The following is a 20,076-nucleotide window of genomic DNA, read 5'->3' as shown; positions in this document are numbered from 1 at the left end:
TACATACAAATTATTCAGCACCAAGCCTGGCCCATAATTAGTACTCATTAACAAGGAGATATTTTTATTATGTTGCTCCAAACCCCATGGATATGTCACAGAGCTTCCTCTTTCACCATTGTCTGGTAAAAGAAGACAACAGGCCCATCCAAAGGCCCTGTGTCATACTTCAAGATCAGGGTCTGACCTTTTCAGGGCTCATGGCCCACTGCCTCTTTCACAAGGTCCTACTTGAATCAAGGCTGCTGTTTGGTTCCGGTCATTGTGCTTTCTTCTGGTTTCTTGACAAGGACTGACCCAACGTGTGTTGGTGAGCAGCCACGCTTCCTCATAAGGATCAAGTCACTGTCTCCTTTGGTGACTGTGAACTAAAAAAACCCAGTACCGCTGATAGAGTTCATGGTCCTGTTATTGAGTCCAGGATCAATAAATCTGCTTGCCACATGACAGATCAATAAATTGAGAGACAAATTGTTAGGGCAAGAAATAATGACTTTATTTGGAAAGCCAGCAGGCTGAGAAGATGGTGTTCCAAGGAAACATCTTCCCCTAGTTAGAATTCAGGCTTCTTTTATACTGAAAGGGAAGGGGATGTGGTTGGTTGTTGCAAACTTCTTCATGTCTGAATCCTGTGTTTTTGCAGCTGTCCACTTAGGTCAGGTCAAGATGCTCCTGTAAACCTCCAATAAGACAAATGCTATTCTCTGTTCTGCAACTTTTTAATCCCTATATGAATAGAAAAGTATTATACCTTTAAAGATCAGAGCCTTGAGAAGGCCTAGCCTTTATATTTAATGCTATAAGCAACTTTATTTTAAAAAATTGTTTATTTAGCCATGCCAGGTCTTCATTATGGCACACGGGATTTTCAATCTTCGTGGGATCTAGTTCCTGACCAGGGATTGAACCCAGGCCTTCTCCATTGGGAACTTGGAGTCTCAGCCACTGGACCACCAGGGAAGTCCCTAGGCAACATTGTTAGCTTGTAGCAAAAACAATAGAATACAAATGTTAAAGTAAATTAAATAGATCCAATATGGAGTCAAATTTGTTCTTCCCTCTTAGTCTCTAATGGGGACTGATTGTCCTGCTCCCCTACTTCAGGGAGAAAGTCAGTCTTGATTCCCTCTTTAGGTCCATGTGGTTAGTAATCATTACATGTAACCTAACTTGCAAAGAAATATTAAACCTGGAATCCACCATGAAAGAGCTGAGTCACCTTAGGTAAGTCATTTATCTCTTTAGCTTCAGTTTTCACATCTATAAGATGAGGACATAACATTTGCCTTATGTAACTAAGCAGTCCCTAAATATATAATTATTGCTTTGAGAGGTTAAAATCCATGTGAAAGTCTTTTGTAAATTGTATAATGTATAAATATGAGTGGTAAATTTTTCTTTGAGTTAGGAACATTGTAGAGAAAGGTAGCTAACATAATATAGCTTCTCTGAAAATTCTAATTAATGAGGATATAATTTCTATGCAGAGTGGTTAAGAGATGGATTCTGGACAGACAGACATATGTTGTGATTCCATCTGTTGCACTTAGTTGTGTGTATCTTTGCACATTTAAGTAATGCACGCTTGAGACTTCCTCAGTGATCCAGTGGTTAAGAATCTGCCTTCTAGTGCAGGAGATGCAGGTTCAATCCCAGTTGATGCAGGTTCAATCTTAGTTCCCATATGGGAACTAAGATCCCATATGCTGCCAGGAAACTAAGTCTGCACGCCAACTGCAACAAAGACCCAGAGCAGCCAAAAAATAAAAATAAAAAGCAAAGTAAATGTTACATACTTCTGCTTATGATTAAAATGTGTTTAATAATACTCATTTGTTAGAGTTATCATGAAGATTTCATTTGAAAGTACATGTAAAACACTTGGAATAGTGCTTGGTACTATTGTTGTTCTTGGTTTGGAGACCACTTTTTTGTTTTTAATTTATATAGCTGTGCTGGGTCTTAGTTGCAGCATGCAGGACCTTTTAGTTGTGGCCTTGTGGGATTTTTTTCTCTAGTTGTGCCATGTGAACACTTTGATGAGGCATGTGGGGTCAAGTTCCCTGACCAGGGATTGGACTCAGGCCTTCTGCCTTGGTAGAGTGGAGTCTTGGCCACTGGACCACTAGGGAAGTCCCTGGACACTTTTTGATAACAGGGAATTTTAAGTGACTGAAAGCAAGTAGGATGCAGCCAATTACACTGAAAGCCCATGACAAAGCTTTAGTAATTCTCTTTCAGTTTAGGGACTTACACGTCCTTTTGATGAGGAAATGACTGATACCTCTGACCTGGTGCCCTTTTCACATTAAAAAAAATATTTATTTATTTTTAATTGAAAAATAATTGTTTTATAGTTTTGCATTGTTCCTACCAAACATTAAGATGAATCAGCCATAGGTATACCCATGTCCCCTCCCACCCTTCTAGGTTGTACCAAGGCCTAGTTTGAGTTCCCTGAGTCATACAGCAAATTTCCAGTGGCTATCTATTTTACATGTGAAACAGTGTCAGACTTTATTTTGGGGGGCTCCAAAATCACTGCAGATGGTGACTGCAGCCATGAAATTAAAAGAGGCTTATTCCTTGGAAGGAAAGTTATGACCAACCTAGGTAGCATATTCAAAAGCAGAGACATTACTTGGCCGACAAAGGTCCGTCTAGTCAAGGCTATGGTTTTTCCAGTGGTCATGTATGGATGTGAGAGTTGGACTATGAAGAAAGCTGAGAGCCGAAGAATTGATGCTTTTGAACTGTAGTGTTGGAGAAGACTCTTGAAAGTCCCTTGGACTGCAAGGAGTTCCAACCAGTCCATCCTAAAGGAGATCAGTCCTGGGTGTTCATTGGAAGGACTGATGTTGAAGCTGAAACTCCAATACTTTGGCCACCTCATGTGAAGAGTTGACTCATTGGAAAAGACTCTGATGCTGGGAGGGATTGGGGGCAGGAGGAGATGGCTGGATGGCATCACTGACTTGGTGGACATGAATCTGAGTGAACTCCGGGAGTTGGTGATGGACAGGGAGGCCTGGCGTGCTGCTATTCATGGGGTCGCAAAGAGTTGGACATGACTGAGCGACTGAACTGAACTGAATATATGTTTCCATGTTACTCTCATCCTACCTCCCACCTTCTCCTTCTCCCCACCCCCAGCCGTGTCCATAATTCTGCTTTCAACATCTATATTTGCATTGTGTTGTGCTGTGTATAGTTGCTCAGTCATGTCCGACGCTTTGTGACCCCATGAACTGTAGCCCATCAGGCTCCTCTGTCTATGGGATTCTCCAGGCAAGAATACTGAAGTGGGTTGCCATGCCCTTCTCCTGCTGCTCTGCAAATAGGTTCATCAGTACCATATTCCTAGATTTGAGATATATGCATTAGTATATGATGATTGTTTTTCTTTCTGACTTACTTCACTCTGTGTAATAGGCTCTAGATTCATCCACCTCATTAGGGCTGACTCAAATGCATTCCTTTTTAAGGCTGAGTGATATTCCTTTGTATATATGTACCATAGCTTCTTTATCCATTCATCTGTTAATGGACATCTGGGTTGCTTCCATGTCCTAGCTATTGTAAATACAGCTGCAATGAACATTGGGTTACATGTATCTTTTTCAATTTTGGTTTCCTCAGCATATATGTCTTATGGTAGTCTTATTTCTGTTTTTTTAAGGAATCCCCATGCTGCCTCCACAGTGGCTGTATCAATTTGCATTCACACCAATAGTGTGAGAGGGTTCCCTTTTCTCTACACCCTCTCCAGCATTTATTGTTTGTAGATTTTTCAATGATGGCCATTCTGACCAGTGTGAAGTAATATTTCATTATAGTTTTGATTTGCATTTTTCTAATAGTGAGCGATGTTGAGCATCTTTTCATGTGTTTATTAGCCATCTGTAGTCTTCTTTGGAGAAATGTCTGTTTAGGTCTTTTGCCCATTTTTTGATTGGGTTGTTTTTCTGGTATGGATTTGTATGAGCTGCTTCCATAATTTTGAAATTAATCCTTTGTCAATTGTTTCATTTGCTATTATTTTCTTCCATTCTAAGGGTTTTCTTTTCACCTTGTTTATAGTTTCCTTTGCTGTGAAAAACCTTTAAAGTTTAATTAGGTCCCACTTGTTTACTTTTGTTTTTATTTCCATTCATGCTTTTGATTCTAGTAAACTAGAGGTTTGAACCCTGCTTAATATAAACGTGCAAACTCCCTAAACATGGAGACTTCTCATGTCTTGTTCATTATTATGTGCTTAATATGGGATGAAGCTGTTTTTTGATAAATATTTATTGAATAAAGAATGATGTCCTTTGGTTTTTTTTGGAAAGAGACTTGGTTAATGTGAGGGTCTGATGCATTATGAAAGCCAGAATGGGACAGACTGATTCAGTTCAGTTCAGTTCAGTTTAGTCGCTCAGTTGTGTCCGACTCTTTGCGACCCCATGAATCGCAGCACGCCAGGCCTCCCTGTCCACCACCAACTCTCAGAGTTCACTCAGATTCATGTCCATCGAGTCAGTGATGCCATCCAGCCATCTCATCCTCTGTCGTCCCCTTCTCCTCCTGCCCTCAATCCCTCCCAGCATCAGAGTCTTTTCCAATGAGTCAACTCTTCGCATGAGGTGGCCAAAGTATTGGAGTTTCAGCTTTAGCATCATTCCTTCCAAAGAAATCCCAGGGCTGATCTCCTTCAGAATGGACTGGTTGGATCTCCTTGCAGTCCAAGGGACTCTCAAGAGTCTTCTCCACCACAGTTCAAAAGCATCAATTCTTTGGCGCTCAGCCTTCTTCACAGTCCAACTCTTACATCCATACGTGACCACTGGAAAAACCATAGCCTTGACTAGATGGAACTTAGTTGGCAAAGTAATGTCTCTGCTTTTGAATATGCTATCTAGGTTGGCCCTAACTTTTCTTCCAAGGAGTAAGCGTCTCTTAATTTCATGGCTGCAATCACCATCTGCAGTGATTTTGCGGCTAAGTCGCTTCAGTCGTGTCCGACTCTGTGCGACCCCAGAGACGGCAGCCCACTAGGCTCCCCCGTCCCTGGGATTCTCCAAGCAAGAACACTGGAGTGGGTTGCCATTTGGAGCCCCCCAGAAAAAGTCTGACACTGTTTCTACTGTTTCCCCATCTATTTCCAATGAAGTGATGGGACCGGATGCCATGATCTTCATTTTCTGAATGTTGAGCTTTAGGCCAACTTTTTCACTCTCCACTTTCATTTTAATCAAGAGGCTTTTAGTTCCTCTTCACTTTCTGCCATAAGGGTGGTGTCATCACAGACTGATTCATTCACCAACGATTAGGAGAAATAAAAAGAAAGGTAGCAAAAAGTAAGAATTTTCATGCTAAAGAGGATATTACAATATTGCAGAATGTTCACTGACATTTCTCACATTCTCCACTTTTCAGCAGAAAATAAGAAGAGAATGAAGAAGGAGAACCAGAGCAGCGTGTCAGAGTTCCTCCTCCGGGGGCTCCCCATCCTGCCAGAACAACAGGGCATAGTCTTTGCCCTGTTCCTGGGCATGTACCTCACAACAGTGCTGGGCAATCTGCTCATCGTCCTGCTCATCAGGCTGGACCCTCGCCTCCACACCCCCATGTACTTCTTCCTCAGCCACCTGGCCTTCACTGACGTCTCCTTCTCATCTGTCACCATCCCTAAGATGCTGATGAACATGCAGACTCAGCAACAATCCATCCCCTACGTGGAGTGCATTTCCCAGATGTATTTTTTCATACTTTTTGGCTGTCTTGACAACTTCCTTCTTGCAGTGATGGCATATGACAGGTATGTAGCCATATGTCAGCCACTTCACTACACCACTGTCATGAGGCAGGAGCTGTGTATCTCATTGGTAGCTGTGTCCTGGTTCTTCTGTTGTATCCATGCCCTGTTGCACACCCTCCTCTTGGTCCAACTGTCCTTCTGTGCTGAAAATACCATCCCCAACTTCTTCTGTGACCTCCCTGCCCTCCTGAAGATGAGCTGCTCAGACCTTTCCATCAATGAGCTGGTCATCTTTACTGAAGGAGGAATGCTGTTCATCTTGCCTCTGAGTAGCATCTTGGGCTCATATGTTCGTATAGGGACCATCGTCCTGAGGGTCCCGTCCACTAAGAGACTCTTTAAAGCCTTCTCCACTTGTGGCTCTCATCTCTTTGTGGTATCTTTATATTATGGGACACTTGCCGGTGTTTACTTTTTCTCCTCATTATGGGACTCCAATGACAAATATATAGTTGCTTCAGTCATATATGCAGTAGTTACGCCCATGCTGAACCCCTTTATCTATAGCCTCAGAAACAGAGACATCAAACAAGCCCTACAAATATTTCTCAACAGGGCTAACTTCTTGAAATGACAGTCACTAAATCCTCTTATTGCAGCCGTGAACACAGTGAGATATATCTCCTAAAGTTAATGTACGGTTGGCAACTTTGTGTAACTTTAAACAAATATACATTCGGCTGTCATGTTGTAGTGCTGTTAATATGCCAACAAAGTGCAGTTTGTTACTTGGACTCTTAAATATTCTTTATCTTCAATTTTTCCTGCTTGTGCACCATCTCTCATAAAATATGTGGAAAATGTTATGCAAAACATTTTTATACGGTGTTGTTGAGGACACACAGACTTAGCATCATGATCTACTCCTGGTGGGCTAATTCTTGTTGGATGCATTGGCTTCAAGCTCATTGTGAACATCTCTTTTCAACTCCATATTCAGTGACAATATGCTGGTGGATTGAAGTCAGTCATAATGGGGATAATTACACTATGGAAACTGGCAAATGCTACAAAGCAAGTCTCTCCTACAATAGAGAGCCATTTGTATTCACTTAACAGTACACCACTGCATTTATAATTAAGAGACATTTCTCTTTAGCAATGGCTCCTAACTTAATGTATCATTTACTTCTGATGTTAGTATAGATATACTAGCTTTTTTTTTTCAGTGTTTACATGGTACTTTTCCCATCATTTTAAACTTTGTTATGTTCTTCTATCTGTAAAGTGTCAGTTGTTAACAGTGTGAAGTTGGGGTTTGTTCTTTTATGTAGATTGGTAATCATTTCTGGAGAATTTCTCTCTTAACATCTAATCTAATCTAATCAGAGTGTACTTGAAGTTATATTTTTCATATTTCTATACATTTTCTCCCATTTGTTTGGTTTTTTTGCCTGCACTTTATGTGCAGGATGGCATGTAGGATCCTAGTTCCCTAACCAGAGATCATCGAATCTATGCTCCCTACACTGGGGGCATAGAGTCCTAACCAACAGACCACCAAGGAAATCCCTGCATTTCTACATGGCTTCTAGTTGAGATATCTGATTTCATATTTATTGTCTCTTCTCCTTCTCTCTTTTGATTAATTAAATATATATTTTATTATTCCGTTTCCCCTCTGCTAACCTATTAATCATATGTCATTATTAATTTATAATTCTTTTCTGTACTTTATGTAGAGACTGTGTCTTGCTTTTTCTTTAAAAAATCTTTTATTGTAGTGTAATGCTTACAACCCCAAAATTTACCATTTTAACCATTTGAGGTACAGTTAGATAGCATTTGGTACATTTATCACTGCTATCTTATCCTAGGGCTTCAAAGGAAACTTTATAGAACATCACACAATTGAGCCCTTCAAAGCTATGAAAAAATAATGACAAAGATATCTATGAATCAATCTGGAAGGATTTCCAAGCTATATTATTTAATGAAAAAAGAAATATGGAAGACAGCATCTATAGCATGCTACTTCTTGTGTAAAAATAAAGGGAAAATAACATATACATGTAACTTTCCACTGAGCAAGAAGCACACAAAGAATAAATCAGAAGCTAATGAAACTGTTTACCTACAGGAGGTGGATGGGTATGGGATAGGAAAAGATGGAGTGATAGTATATGTATTTGTATAGTTTGATGATGTTACCATTCACCTACTAAAAATAAATAGAAGATGATGGAGAATAAAACAAAGTAGAAAACAAAAAAATACACCTGTATTTCAAATTAATACCATAATTGGACTGAGGGGGGAATAAAATAATCAAGTAATTATTAAACACAGAATTTTGTCTATAAACTACTCATAGTAAAGAAAAAATTAAGCAAGGTTTGAGCTGAAGTTAGTCTGTCATTAACAGTGGTTTGAGTTCAAGTGACATTACCTGTATTCAAAGATTTAGCAAATAAATAAACCTATTCTGGAAAAGGAAGTAATTCATCAGTTGCGGAAAGATGCCATGTACATGGGAGAAGGAGAGGCTGGAAAGAACTCTATGGTGTCAAGCTAGAACTGGACATAAATCAACTTGAGCTCGTGGGTTTTAATGTCGAAACAGACTGAAATTTGTCGGTTCCCATCCCACACAGTCAGTGGTATGGGGATCTCAAGGGCTAATACTGCTCTGTCTGGACCTCACTGTGATATATGGGGAGGCAGAGTCCATTGCTGAGTTCAAGGGCATTCACCTCTCCTCGTCCTCATGAGCAGGCAGAGGGGTCGCTAACATGTCAGTGACATTAGGGACATCTTCTCCCAGCACTCCTGTGGCTCAGCCCTTTGGTCTCTGCAAGGATCCATCTCAAGAAAAAGGCGAGAAATTTGCCAGTTGGCTCGGTTGGATGCTTTTCTAACAAGAAGCTTGGGGCTGAGTCCCTGAGGCCTTACTCCTATTGATAAAAATGAATCTTCCTGCTCATTGTTCTAGTTCTTGTAGTCAGGCATGGAAGGTGCTAAAGATCCTTAGGTCATGGAGGTATAAGAAATGGGTATTTAGGTAGCAACCTGAACCAGCAAGCATCAACATCAATCTGAGAAAGGTGGGGAAGCATCTCTTTTCCTAGATATGTGCATTGATGTGAAGACTAGGAGAGAGAGAAAAGGTATGTTTACATTACTAGTGCAACCATGTGTTCACTGGTTCACACACTGACTAAATGGTGCTACCAGCCACGGGTGGCCATAAAATTAAAATAAAGTTACCTAAAATTAAAAACTTGGTTCTTTACTTGTACTAGCCTTATTTCAAGTCTTTGGTAGTCACATGAGGTTAGTGCTACTGTATTGGGCAAAGCAGATGAAGAATATTCCCACCATTGTAGAAAGTCTTATAATGGGCTGATAACAGACCATGGAGAGCTAGAATTCTCCTGCACTGCATGGGTGTGTGCTTGTGTGGGTGTGTGTAAGTTATTTGTGTGTTGCTGCTGCTGCTGCTGCTGCTAAGTCGCTTCAGTCGTGTCCGACTCTGTGTGACCCCGTAGATGGCAGCCCACCAGGCTCCCCCGTCCCTGGGATTCTCCAGGCAAGAACACTGGAGTGGATTGCCATTGCCTTCTCCTATTTGTGTGTTGGGTTTGACTATATGTGATTCAGCGTGTGTAGTGGAGTTTCTCTATGTGTGTGTTTGATTTGTGAGCTGCCTGGATGTAGTCTTAGCATGTTTGTTTAAAACAGATTTTTTGGTGTGATAGTTATACAATACCATACATATTGAAAGTATACAATCTGAGGAGTTTGGACATGTGAAGTCATCACCACAATCAAGTAATTGACATGTCTATCTCCTCTAAAAATTTCCTTGTGTCCTTTTTTTGTGGCAGAAAACTTAACACAGTTTTCATTACCACTTTGTGGCCACAAAGTGGTAATTAAAACTCTTTTAATGAGTTTTTAAGTGCATAATATAGAATTTTTGGCTCTAGGCAATATGCTGTATAGCAGGACTCTAGAACTAATTCATTTTGCATAAATGTGACTTGATATCATTTAAATAACAATGCTACATTTTCCCCTGTTTTCCTCTCCAGTGCTTGATAATCTCCATTTATTCTCTGCTTCTATAAATTTCTTAAACTGAAATCATGCAGTAATTTTCCTTGTAATACTGGCTTATTTCACTTAGCATAATGTTTTCCAAGTTTATCCCCATTGTAAAAAATGTCAGAATTTCCTTTTATAAGGGCAAAATAATATTACATTGTATGTCTATGCCATATTTTATTTATCCATTCACCTGTCAATGGACATTCGGGTTGTTTCCATAACTTAACTATTGTGAATAGTACAGCAATACACATGGGAATGTAGAAATATCTTTGAGATCCTGATTTCTAATCTCTCTGTTATATACTCAGAAGTGGGATGGCTGGATCATATGGTAGTTCTATTTTTAATGTTTTGGGGAAACTCCATACTGTTTTCCATAGCAGCTGTACCACTTACATCTACACCAACAGCGTAGAAGGGTTTTGTTTTCATGGTTTTTAAGTTGTGTAATGACAAAGTATTTCATTTTAAAGGTGTATGTAAGTTGGTCTGAATCCATCAAAGGCTCTACACTTTTGTCTAAGATAGTCTGCTGCTGCTGCTGCTGCTAAGTCGCTTCAATCATGTCTGATTCTGTGCGGTCCCATAGATGGCAGCTGGGTTGCCATTTCCTTCCCCAATCTAAGATAGTCAGAGAGGGTCAAAAAGAAGCACTTTGTTACTCTGTGTGTCTGTTTTTGTGTACAGCACCCTCACAATCTAATTCTCCTCTCCTTGAATGAGTGTAGAGCAGAGTGGGCTAAGTGACTTAGAAACATGTGTTTGCATTTGACCTGGGGAGATAGTCTTGCAGCCTGATTCTTCTTCAGGACGTAAACAGGCAGCTCTAAACAAAGTCCTCTTTATGCTAAGTTTGTGGCAGTTCGTCCTGGTGGCTTGAAGATATCAAACTTCTCCAGGGCCCCAAGTTTTCTTCATCGACATTTAATTATTTCCATATTTCCACTTTGGGGGACATGATGGGTTAATTCTGGAATCTTGTCTAGTTAACCCGATGACTGTGAATTCTGATGCAACTTCTTGGTCCTACAGCATCTGTAATGTCTTGGCTCTCTGGCCACACATTGAGCAAATTCTCATGTCACTCACTTTGGTTGTATGCTCAGAGCTCACTCAAGCATTTAAAAACATTGGAGATGGAAGGGAAGAGAGAGACAGTGGTACATATGAAGGCAATTATGTGTGAGTACAGTTTTCATTCCTAAGAAAGGCAATGCCAAATAATGCTCAAACTACCGCACAATTGCACTCATCTCACATGCTAGTAAAGTAATGCTCAAAATTCTCCAAGTCAGACTTCAGCAATACGTGAACCGTGAACTCCCTGATGTTCAAGCTGGTTTTAGAAAAGGCAGAAGAATCAGAGATCAAATTGCCAACATCCACTGGATCATGGAAAAAGCAAGAGAGTTCCAGAAAAACATCTATTTCTGCTTTATTGACTATGCCAAAGCCTTTGACTGTGTGGATCACAAGAAACTGTGGAAAATTCTGAAAGAGATGGGAATACCAGACCACCTGACCTGCCTCTTGAGGAATCTGTGTGCAGGTCAGGAAGCAACAGTTAGAACTGGGCATGGAACAACAGACTGGTTCCAAATAGGAAAAGGAGTACGTCAAGGCTGTATATTGTCACCCTGCTTATTTAACTTATATGCAGAGTACATCATGAGAAATGCTGGACTGGAAGAAACACAAGCTGGAATCACGATTGCTGGGAGAAATATCAATAACCTCAGATATGCAGATGACACCACCCTTATGGCAGAAAGTGAAGAGGAGCTAGACAGCCTCTTGATGAAAGTGAAAGAGGAGAGTGAAAAAATTGACTTAAAGCTCAACATTCAGAAAACGAAGATCATAGCATCTGGTCCCATCACTTCATGGGAAATAGATGGGGAAACAGTGGAAACACTGTCAGGCTTTATTTTTGGGGGCTCCAAAATCACTGTAGATGGTGACTGCAGCCATGAAATTAAAAGATGCTTACTCCTTGGAAGAAAAGTTATGACCAACCTAGATAGCATATTCAAAAGCAGAGACATTACTTTGCTGACTAAGGTTCGTCTAGTCAAGGCTATGGTTTTTCCTGTAGTCATATATGGATGTGAGAGTTGGACTGTGAAGAAGGCTGAGCACCAAAGAATTGATGTGTTTGAACTGTGGTGTTGGAGAAGACTCTTGAGGGTCCCTTGGACTGCAAGGAGATCCAACCAGTCCATTCTGAAGGAGATCAACCCTGGGATTTCTTTGGAAGGAATGATGCTAAAGCTGAAGCTCCAGTACTTTGGCCACCTCATGCCAAGAGTTGAGTCATTGGAAAAGACTCTGATGCTGGGAGGGATTGGGGGCAGGAGGAGAAGGGGACGACAGAGGATGAGATGGCTGGATGGCATCACTGACTTGATGGATGTGAGTCTGAGTGAACTCCGGGAGATGGTGATAGACAGGGAGGCCTGGCGTGATGCGATTCATGGGGTTGCAGAGAGTCGGACACGACTGAGTGACTGAACTGAACTGATGCTCATTTGCTCAGTCATTCAGTCATGTCCAACTCTTTATGACCCCATGGACTGTAGCCCTCAGACTCCTCTGTCCATGGGATTCTCCAGGCAAGAATACTGGAGTAGGTTGCCCTTTCATCCTCCAGAGGATCTTCCTGACCCAGGGATCAAACTGGCATCTCCTCTGTCTCCTGCATTGACAGGCAGATTTATGAAGGCAGTTATTAGCGTATACTGGAAAATTTATTAAAATTGCAGTGAGTCAAGTGCTGTGGATGCGTTCATCTTCAGGAACCATGGTTCTTTCTTGATGGCCTCCTCATATCTTTGTTATCATTAGTTCCTGACCTGGGATCTTGGTTATTCATCCTGCCTAAATAAGTAATTGATTTATTTAGTTTTAGAGTCACTCTCCTTTGATTGCTTCTCTTTAGTCAATGCTTTAATATCTCTTGTGGCATTTTTTTGAACATAGACATTTTTTATTGTGGTAAATATATATATAACATAAAAATTACTGTTTCAATGGTTTTTGAGTGTACAGTTCAATGACATTAAGTACATTCACCTTATTATACAATCATCACCACCATCCACCTCTAGAACTTTTTTAACTTTCTAAACTGAATCTGTTTCCACTGAATAATAATTCCTCACTTTTCTCTCCCAGACAAGTCCCTGGCAACCACCAACCACCATTCTACTTTTTGTCTCTATGAATATGACTATTCTAAGGTCTCATATAAGTGGAATCATATAGAATTTACACTTTTGTGACTGGCTGATTTTACTTAGCATAACATCGTCAACGTCTTGTTGTAACATGTGTTAGGATTCCTTTCCTTTTTAAGGCTGAATAATATTCCATTGTACGTAAAGGCCACTTTTTTTAATCCATTCATTTGGAAATGAACACAGATTGTTTCCATCTTTCAGCTACTGTGAGTAATGCTGTTTTATGCGTATGTGTACTAATATCTCTTTGGCATATGCTTTCAATTATTTTGGATATATTATTAGAAGTGAAGTTTCTGGATCATATTCTGTGTTTTAAGTTTCTGAGGAACTGCTATAATATGTGTGTGTATGTGTGGGGGTGGGGTATGGGTTTGTGTACAGGACAGACACAAATACATAAACAGCAGTCTGGCTATAAAGTCATGGAAGAGACTGTGTCTTATTTATTATTCTCCTAATGTCTCTCATGGTGTTTCCACTATGTTAAAAAAATGAACTCTCCTGATTTCCATTGAAGAGTTTGATTGATGTTTGCTTTATTGATGTTTGATTGATGTCTCCAAGTGAATGTGTCAATGTTCAGATAGATTCCATTTTCATTGTTCTCCCCAGACTGGATGAGCCTCAATGTGTGAGCAAAATACGGTGAGATTTGTCTGTATATTGACACAGCCACTGGGAGAAATTGGTAATGTATGGTAATTGCTATGCTCAGTATGTCTAAGTTCCTGACATTTCCCATTTCTGTTCATCCCCAGCAGAGATAAGAAGAGCATGAGGCCTGAGAATCAGAGCCACGTGTCCAAGTTCCTCCTCCTGGGGCTCCCCATCCGGCCAGAGCAGCAGGGCATGTTCTCCGCCCTGTTCCTGGGCATGTACCTGACCACAGTGCTGGGAAACCTGCTCATCCTCCTGCTCATCAGGTTGAACCCTTGCCTCCACATCCCCATGTACTTCTTCCTCAGCCACTTGGCCCTCACTGAAGTCTCATTTTCATTTGTCACCATCCCTAAAATGGTGATAAACACGCAAACCCAGGATCAATCCATCCCTTATGCAGGGTGCATAGCACAGATGTATTTTTTCTTACTTTTTGGCTGCATTGATGACCTTCTTCTTGTAGTGATGGCTTATGACAGGTACGTGGCCATCTGTCACCCTCTCCACTACACCGCCATCATGAGGGAGGGGCTGTGCATGTTTCTGCTGGCTGGATCCTGGCTCCTCTCTTGTGTCAGTGCCCTGTCCCACACCATCCTCCTGGCTCAGCTGTCCTTCTGTGTGGACAACATCATCCCACATTTCTTCTGTGACCTTGCTGCCCTGCTCAAGCTCTCCTGCTCAGACACCTCTCTCAATGAGCTGGTCATATTCACTGCAGGGACTGCAGTTGTTATTCTTCCACTGAGTGGCATCCTGGTCTCTTATGGTCTCATTGGGGCCTCCATCCTGAGGGTCCCTTCTACCAAGGGGCTCTGCAAAGCCCTGTCCTCCTGTGGCTCCCACCTCTCTGTGGTGTTTCTATTCTATGGAACCATTATGGCACTTACTTTCCACCTCATCAGGCAAGTCCAATGACACAGACATGATTGCCTCACTGATGTACACAGCGGTGACCCCCATGCTGAACCCCTTCGTCTACAGCCTGAGGAACAGAGACATGGAATTGGCTCTGGGAATTCTTTTCAGAAGCAATAATCTTTTCATCCAGTGAGAATCACCTAACCATGTTCTTCTTTTTTTTTTTAACCCACTGACCTTGTCAGACATATCCTCTTGAAAAGTTGTGTGTTGACCACACATGTCTCTAGCATCTCCCCAATTGCCCTTTAAGTGGTCACAATGTTATTGGATGAATTCCTTTCACATTAGCCATATCTATTGCCCATTTATTCTTCCATAATCCTCAATATGGCATTGCCTACAACACACATGCAACTCGTGGTCTTCAAAGCCCCCAGCTCCTTATTAGTCAGATATGTGACTTATTGTTCTGAATATGCTGCACTATTGTTTTATCTTCCTGAAAAAAGACTTCAGATAACAACACACACCAACCATCACTCTCAAAAGGAAAACATGATGCTGACATTTTATACTTCTGTTTTAACGATGAAACCAGGTTTGTTTTAGGCTAAGATTAGACGCATGAAACACAATACTATTTTGGACCAAGCTATACATTTTCGTATCCTGAGTTTCTGATCTCGAGGTGGTAGAAGGTCAGGATTCTCAGATATGTTATAGCACTTTACTTCTCTATGGGGAACATTTGGAGTCTCAAGTAGAACCAGTTTAAGTTTTGTGCAATATTCTTTTCCTAGGTTAAAGAACCGTCCTTAGTAATAGGTGATGTAACTTTTCTTTATAATCTGCAGTTTCTATCTGTTGAAATAAATGAGATATAAACCAACTTCATATTTCTTCTTTCTTGTCTAGTGTTTTCTGGAGCTACAAATATTAAGTTTCTCACGTTCAGTTTTAGTAAAGTCCAGAATGCTTACCTTCTCAATGCAGTATCTAGTTATAAAGTACTTTTGATGGTTTGCTTAAACGGAAGTAAACTTTAATTTTACTGTGGTTCTGACAATAGGGAACCACAGAGTAGTCAATCAAAATGCCAAATTTCCCCATTCTAGGAAGACTATAATTTTTCCCTCTAAATTGGATTTTGTGTTGAGAACAGCCTTCAGCTGTCTGATTAATTTTAGTCTGAGAAAATGAGTGTTGTCTTTTTCCCAAACAGAGGTCTCACTTCTAATAGGGAAAAATTAAATGCATAAATTTACAATTTTTGCACACAAAAATATTTACTGCATGGCACTATATACCAGGCAATTTTCTACTTTCTGGGAATACAGGTTAAAAAAATTGATCCCCTTTTAGACTTTTTATTACAGCACTCCTGATTCTGCTCATCACACTCCTTTTTTTTTTCATAGCAGTTTTGAACTAACACACCATAAGCTTTACTTATTTTTTAATTGTTATTTTTAATTGCTTCTTTACTGGAATGTGAGCTCTATGGAAGGTGGTTTTTGCATCTGAAATAAATCCTAAGTTTTGCTTGTAGGCAAAGGCTTCTGTGAATAATGGAGGCATAAAAAGGGAGGGCAGGCATACTGGGGATGGGGTTCATAATTTAACATTGTATGGTCCAGGAGGTAGAGCTTCTTGGAAAGATAACAAGCAAACAAGACATTAGTGAGGACAGGTAAGCCAGCCATGGGGGTATCTGGGTAAAAGTATTCCAAGCATGGACATCAGCACCTAGAAATACTCTGAGGTGAGAGGGTGCCTGGCCTTTTCCAGGGACATTAAGGGACCTGTACAGCTGGACATGGCTGAGCTGGGTAGAGATGGTAGTCAATGAGCTTAGAGATATCAGAGGGTCAGATTTGTAGGGCACTTAAGGTTATAGCAAGTGTATTAGTCAAGGTTCACTATGGAAATAGAACAAATGGTGTGTGTGTGTGTGTGTGTGTGTGTGTGTGTGTGTGTGTAGAAAGAGTGTTATTGGAATTGGTTCATGTAATTGTAGACACTAGCAAGTCCAAAGTTTGCAGGGTCGGTTGGCAGCCTGGAAACTCATGGAAAAGTTATAGTTTGAGTCTGAAAGTAGTCTGAGAATAGACTTGCCTCTTTTTTCAGCGGGGGGAGGGGGGGCGCGGTGTCAGTTTTTCTCTTAAGGCCATCAGCTGATTGGATGAGACCCACCTGCATTACGGAGGACAATCTGCTTTATCAGTGTCCGAGAATTGAAATGTTAATTTCATCCAAAAAAAATAGCTTCATGGAAACATCTAGAGTTGTATTTGACCAAATATCTGGGTCCTGCAGCCTAGCCAAGTTGACACATAAAATTAACTATTATAGTGGACTTTCTGGTTTTCAGTCTGAGGATTTGGGAGCCCTTATAAAAAGGGATTCGATAGAGAAATAACAGGACCACACCTGGTTTTTTTTTTTTTTTTTATTGTTTCTTTAAAAACACCAATTTGAGTCCAAAAGTCCGTTATACACATCTGTGTCTCTTTCCCTGTCTTGCATACAGGGTCGTCATTGCCATCTTCCTAAATTCCATATATATGTGTTAGTATACTGTATTGGTGTTTTTCTTTCTGGCTTACTTCACTCTGTATAATCGGCTCCAGTTTCATCCATCTCATCAGAACTGATTCAAATGAATTCTTTTTAACGGCTGAGTAATACTCCATTGTGTATATGTACCACAGCTTTCTTATCCATTCATCTGCTGGGGGTTCATGTTGGGGAATGCATGTAAGAATTAAAGATTTTAAAATTTAAAAAATAAAAAACTAAAATTAAAAAAAAAAGAATAAAAAAAAATAAAAACAAATAAAAACACCAATTTGGGGGGGGGGGTGTAAGTGATATACAATAAACTTTGTATGTCTAATGTACACTATTTGAGTAATTTTGACATTTGTGTACACCCATAAAACTATCACTGCAGACCGTGAAGATCATGAGTTCTCCTGGCACCTACCCTACTTTTCTCTCTGCTCGTCTCACCTGTCCTCAGGGGAAACACTGATCTGTTTCTGTCACATGGATTCATTTGCATCTTCTGGGCTTCCCTGATAGCTCTATTGGTAGAGAATCTGCCTGCAATGCAGGAGACCCCGGTTCAATTCCTGGGTTGGGAAGATCTGCTGCAGAAGGGATAGACTACCCATTCCAATATTCTTGGGCTTCCTTTGTGGCTAAGCTGGTAAAGAATCAGCCTGCAATGCCTGAGACCTGGATTCGATCCCTGGCTTGGGAAGATCCCCTGGAGAAGGAAAAGGCTATCCACTCTAGTATTCTGGCCTGGAGAATTCCATGAACAGTATAGTCCATGGGGTCACAAACAGTAGGACATGACTGACTTAAAGAAAAAAGAAAGGGAAAAAAAGAAATTAATTTAAGTGGAATCATACAGTCTATATTCTTTTCTTGCTGCCTTCTTTCACTCAGTGTAAGCATTTTGAGATTCATTCATGTGGTACTGTATATCAACAGTTTATTTACAAAAATTGGTAATAGTATTCCATTGCATGGATATACCACAGATTTTTTGATGGATATATGGGCTATCTCCAGTTTTGGCTATTAAATAAAGTTGTTATGAACATTCTTGTATAAATCTATGTATAGATGTATACATTCTTTTTCTCTGGACAAATACCTAGTCCCACGGTAGGTACAGTAACCTCAAGTTGCAAACTTCCAAAGATGCAAATGTGTCCCTTTATGTAAGTTGTTATATTGTAGTATTGTCCTTCTCAAGGTACTGTTCTATAAGATTAAAAATGTTTTCTTTACTTTTTTGTGTTTGTTTGTCTTTTATGTATTAGTTGTGTGAAAACTATTATAAACCTATTACAGTACTGTATTCTATAGCTGATTGTGTTAGTTGGGTACCTATGCTAACTCTGTTGGACTTGTGAGCAAATTGAACTAACAATGCACTCTCAGAAGAGAACTTGTTCATATGTAAGGAACTTACTGTATATTTTAACTTTTTTCCCCACTTCACTACTTTTATTTTTTAAATTTTTATTGGAGTATAGTTGATTTACAATGCTATGTTAGTTCCTGCTGTATAACAGTGAATCAGTTTTATGTATATCATAAAGCAGTTATATATCCACTGCTTTAGATTCTTTTCCCATATAGGTCATTATGGAGTATTGAGTAGAGTTCTCTGTGCTATGCAGTAGGTGCTTATTAGTTATCTATTTTGGTATATGTTTAGCTTTTAAAGAAAATTTCAAACTGTTTCATACTTTCACTAGCAGTATATGAGAGTTACAATTCTGTCATACCTTCAGTGACACTTGATAGCAATGGTCCTTTCCATTTAGCCATTTCCATTTTAGCCATTCTAATAAGTGTGCAATGGTGTAAACAAGTTTATAGATCTGGAGTCACTTGATTGGAGGGATATCTGGGTTTCTGTGAAAAATAACCCTGTAACACTGGGTCTTTTCTGAACTTCATCATTCTCCCTAACTCTGTGCCTGATTTTTATCAGGCACTTTTGACCATTTATATCCTATTCATTTTGCATTAATAATTTTTTTTCTGCACCACTCCTACTTGGGTGTGTATTTCACAAAAGGGATATCTGTTGATATTATTCATTGTTACATCTCCAGAGCATGCGTTGGTGTTTACTCTTATGAGAGCCTTAATGAACTGTGGTGTTGGAGAAGACTCTTGAGAGTCCCTTGGACTGCAAGGAGATCCAACCAGTCCATTCTGAAGGAGATCATCCCTGGGATTTCTTTGGAAGGAATGATGCTAAAGCAGAAACTCCAGTACTTTGGCCACCTCATGCGAAGAGTTGACTCATTAGATAAGACTCTGATGCTGGGAGGGATTGGGGGCAGGAGGAAAAGGGGATGACCGAGGATGAGATGGTTGGATGGCATCACGGACTCGATGGACGTGAGTCTGAGTGAACTCCGGGAGTTGGTGATGGACAGGGAGGCCTGCTGCGCTGCAGTTCATGGGGTCGCAAAGAGTCGGACACAACTGAGAGACTGAACTGAACTGAACTGAAAAACGACCTAGTGTGCATGAACTCGGTGATAAAGACATTGACAATAAACCTTAATATTTGTCAAGCTTTCAATAAAACTCATTTATGCATCCTTCAAATTGACATGAAGAGAACGATTATTACTTCTAGTTTGAAGGAACTGAATCTGAGCTCTCTGATAACTTGCTCAGTCTTGCTCTTTTACTAGGGGGAGAGCCCTGAGTCTTTTTCAAAGTTGTAGATTCATTTCCCCTACTCCTGAGCAAGGCACAGACCATACCCTAGAGAACCTCACGGAAGAGTGAGAAGACCTGTACATTTTAAGGGACTTTGTGTTCCAACGGAGGCCTGTGTAGATGTTAGGAAGCCTGCAGAAAGAAGCTTGCTGAGATCATAAGGACTGTGTGTACCATACATCAGCAGAGAGAAGC

At 40.3% G+C, this 20,076-nt stretch overlaps 1 pseudogene; it reads left to right on the top strand.

The window, feature by feature from the left end:
• Nucleotides 1-5,435: 5,435 nt before the first annotated feature.
• LOC101119294 (olfactory receptor 1J4-like) lies at nucleotides 5,436-14,809 on the top strand (annotated as a pseudogene).
• Nucleotides 14,810-20,076: the final 5,267 nt, after the last annotated feature.

The sequence above is a fragment of the Ovis aries genome, chromosome 3 (assembly GCF_016772045.2).
Source record: "Ovis aries strain OAR_USU_Benz2616 breed Rambouillet chromosome 3, ARS-UI_Ramb_v3.0, whole genome shotgun sequence".
Taxonomy (NCBI): domain Eukaryota; kingdom Metazoa; phylum Chordata; class Mammalia; order Artiodactyla; family Bovidae; genus Ovis; species Ovis aries.
This window is presented reverse-complemented; position numbering and strand designations above follow the sequence as displayed.